Genomic DNA, 4,180 nt, shown 5'->3' on the forward strand with positions numbered 1-4,180 from the left:
AAAAAAAATTTGCCAGGTGTGGCGGCTGCAGTCCCAGCTACTTGGGAGGCTGAGGCAGGAGAATTGCTTAAACCCGAGAGGCAGAGGTTTCTGTGAGCCGAGATCACGCCACTGCACTCCAGCCTGGGCGACAAAACGAGATTCCGTCTCCAGAAAAAAAAAAGGAAAAAGAATCTAACAAATCAGAGTCACATCATTGATTAGGATAGCAGATGAAGCACCTAGCAGGAAAGATGTGGCAATCAATTTCCTCGTTGGCCCATTTAAAGTTATGCTTATTTCCTGGGCAAAAACCTACAATTTGGGAATAGTTAGTTTAGGCCTAAAAGCTGAGCTCATTGGTCATATAAACTTTGTTTGTTTATTTGAGTCGAAATCCCTCTCTGTCACCCAGGCTGGAGTGCAGAGGCATGAATCTCGGCTCATTGCAGCCTCCACCTCCCGGGTTCAAGTGATTTTTCTGCCCCAGTCTTCTGAGTAGCTGGGATTATAGGCACCCACCACCACACCCGGCTCATTATTGTATTTTTAGTAGAGATGGGTTTCACCATGCTGATCAAGCTGGTCTCGAACTCCTGGCCTCGAATGATCTGCCCACCTAGGACTCCTAAAGTGCTGAGATTACATGTATGAGCCCATGCACCCAGCCAGGTCATAAAAACTTTGTAAAGGATGTTGTGTTAGGCCTTGATTGCCTTGCTGTAAAGGACTACGGGAGACTGGGTAATTTAGAAAGAAAAGAAGTGTAATTGGCTTACAGTTCTGCAGGCTGTAGGATCGGCATCTACTTGGCTTCTGGGGAGGCCTCAAGGAGATTTTATTCATTGTGGAAGGTGAAACGGGAGCAGGCCCATCACAGGCCAGTGCAGGAAAAAGAGGGAGAGTTGGGGGAGAGGCACCACACACTTCTAAACAACCACATCTCCTGAGAACTCACTCACCATTGCAGGGACAGCCCCAAGTCATGATGAATCCACCCCCATGATCCAATCACCTCCTACTAGGCCCCACCTCCAAAACAGGATTGCAATTCAACATGAGATTTAGAGGGCCCAGCATCTAAGAAATTTATCAGCTAGAATATAATCTGTCTCTCTCTCTGAATATAATGTCTCTCTTTTCAGGTATATATTGCATTTCTAGTTCCAGAGAGGTGGAAGTGGTGGTCAGGGCCACTGGGCTGGCAGAGCCTCGCTCCAGTGTCACTCAGTACCATGGAGCTGCATAAATCTGGGCATGTTAGTTGTTCTAGGGTTTCTGGTTTCTGAAAGTTACCATCCTGTCTGATTCAAGAGCTCAGAGATCAAGCTGGATTTGCTAATCCCTGCTCAAAAGAGCAAGCTGGAAGACAAACTATTGCTAATTATGGTATCCTTTTTGCATGCATAGCACAATGTTCTTTTAGAAATGTTCTTTTCTACATTAACTCATTTGACCCTCATGTTTAACTGCCCTGCAAAGAAAATGGGGCAGATATAATCATCCATACTGTATGACTGGGAGAGTTGTGAAGGTGAGGCTCAGGGAGTCCAAGTCGCGAAGCTCGTAAATGTCAGAACCAAAGTCAGAACCAAAGCTTCTGGTTACGAGAGCCCCTTTTCTCAGATTCTACAGACACCGGCAGGGCTGGGATTAGGATGAAGCAAGTGAGGCACCAAAAAACTCAATAATCAAAACAAAGAATATTTCCATGTAATATTTTTAAAGATTAAATAATGTCAACATATCTCTGATGAACAAAATATCACATTTTAATTTAATTTATTTATATTTTTTGAGACAGGGTCTCACTCTGTCACCTAGGGTGGAGCACTGTGGCACAATCAGGGCTCATTGCAGCCTCGACCTCCTGGGCTCAAGTGATCCTCCTGCCTCAGATCTCCCCGAATAGCTGGAACTACAGGTGTATGCCACCAGGCTGGGATACTTTTTTGTATTTTTAGTAGAAATGGGGTTTCATCATGTTGGCCAGGCTGATCTCGAACACCTGGACCCAAGCGATTCACCCACCTCAGCCTCCCAAAGTGCTGGGATTACAGGTTTGAGCCACATTTTAAATTAAAGACCCATGGCTTGTTTTGTGACCCTGCAATATTCTGCAACAGGAACAGTCTTTTCCAATTAGCCTGTAGTTCCCAGGTCGTGCAGTCCATCTCATTTGCTGCCAAGTGGGTTTCTGAGGGTTGACAATGGTTTATAAAGAGATTGAGCAATGTGGAGCTCTCTCTGTTATCTTTTTTTATTTTTTAAAGGAGATTGGGTCTTGCCCTGTCACTCAGGCTGGAGTGCAGTGGCATCATCATAGCTCACTGCAGCTTTGAATTCCTGGGCCCCTGGAGTGCTGGGGCAACAGGCACATGCCTCTGCACCTGGCTAATTAAAACAAATATGTATATATATTTTTTGGAGACAGAGTCTTGCCCTGTCACCCAGGCTGGAGTGCAATGGCACAATCTCAGCTTACCCCAACCTCCGCCTCCAGGGTTCACGCAATTCTCCTGCCTCAGCCTCCTGAGTAGCTGGGATTACAGGCACCCAACACCACACCTGGCTAATTTTTGTATTTTTAGTAGAGATGGGGTTTCACCATGTTGGTTAGGCTGGTCTTGAACTCCTGACCTCGTGACCTGCCCACCTCGGTCTCTCAAAGTGCTTGGATTACAGGCATGGGCCACTGCGCCCAGCCATTTTTAAATTTTTTTGTAGGGATGAGTCCAATTGTATTGCCCAGGTGCTATCATAGTACATCACAGCCTTAAACTGCTGGCCTGAGTGATCCTCTGCCTCAGCATCCCATGAAGTTAGGACTAGAGGGGCACATCACCACGTATGGCCATCTAGTCATGTGTTTTGATGGGGTGAGAACAGGCTGGGGTCAGACAGCCAGGAAATGGCAGTATCAGGTTTGGATCCCAAAGCTGATGGTGCCAGGGCCCTTGTGCTTGGCTTGCTGCTACCACCCTCTGTCTCCTGGTGCCTACGCCTAGTAAGGAGAAGGTGCTTGTAAATGAATCACTGTGCCGCAAACTGAAAATAGTAAGAGCCCAAGTAAAGTACCAAAGAGTTCTCAGGATTGAGATACTTCTGGTTGGCTGGTTAGGGGCTATTGCATAACATGCCAGCATTCCAGAGATTCTATCAGAGTGCCAAGGGCAAAATCTGTTTTTTGATCACTGACATCCAGGGTGTATCCTACTTTTAGGGAGCTCTCATAAATGGAAGCCTCTATTTACATCAAAAGTACCTTAAGTTGTGGTTATTTACTTTGGTGAAACCGTATTGAAGCCAATTCAATATCAAGTTCTTCTAATCTAGTTAATGGAATTTGATGTACAATTGGGTATTTTAATGGCCTGTTGGGTAACTTTGATATAGCAAACATTCCCTCAGTTATTTGAGCATCTACAGCTGTGCAGCAGTAAACAAAATAAATCTAAGCCAAGATCTCTACCTCCAAGAAAGCCAGGTCGAGTCTACTTAGGGAGATACAGTTCTTGTACCCAAATAGATAATAATTTATGATAAGAGCCAATTGCTTAGAAATAGCACAGGCGGCCGGGCGCGGTGGCTCACGCCTGTAATCCTAGCACTTTGGGAGGCCGAGGTGGGTGGATCACCAGAGGTCAGGAGTTCAAGACCAGCCTGGCCATCATGGTGAAACCCCAAGTAAAAAAAAAAAAAAAAAAGAAAAGAAATAGCACAGACGTTCACTGGTAGAACTCCTAAGGAGGGAAAGTAATCACTTTGGAAGACAGAAATCCGAACAGTTTGCATGAACTGGCCCTGTAGGAGATGTGGTCAGGGCACGTTTGAGAAGTGTGAGGAGGGCTGTGCAAAACAATTTTTTTTTACAAAAAAATTTAAAAATGGCCGGGCGCGGTGGCTCACGCCTGTAATCCCAGCACTTTGGGAGGCCGAGGCAGGTGGATCACGAGGTCAGGAGTTTGAGACCAGCCTGGCCAACATGGTGAAACCCCATCCCTACTAAAAATACAAAAATTGCCAGGCATGGTGTCGAGCGCCTGGCAGTCATTTGCCACATAGGATGACAGGACGGTGACAGTCTGGCTAAGGCCAGAATAGCTGCTGCATTAACCTGCCAAATCACCAATTTAAGACTTAAAAGAAGCCTTGGTGCAGATAGTTGTAAACCGATAAGACGTTTTATAGAGCCCTTCAA

The 4,180-nt window shown here is 45.8% G+C and overlaps 1 protein-coding gene across 1 annotated transcript in view; it reads left to right on the forward strand.

Annotated features, from left to right (window-relative positions):
- The first annotated feature begins 3,483 nt into the window (after window positions 1-3,483).
- Window positions 3,484-4,180, forward strand: part of CHD2 (chromodomain helicase DNA binding protein 2) — a 160,391-nt gene continuing 159,694 nt past the window's right edge. The window contains exon 1 of the mRNA XM_017518069.2: window positions 3,484-3,496. The gene's annotated coding sequence lies outside the window, so the exon portion shown is untranslated. The remainder of the gene's footprint in view (window positions 3,497-4,180) is intronic.

This window comes from Cebus imitator, unplaced genomic scaffold (assembly GCF_001604975.1).
Source record: "Cebus imitator isolate Cc_AM_T3 unplaced genomic scaffold, Cebus_imitator-1.0 Scaffold19, whole genome shotgun sequence".
In the NCBI taxonomy this organism is placed as follows: Eukaryota; Metazoa; Chordata; class Mammalia; order Primates; family Cebidae; genus Cebus; species Cebus imitator.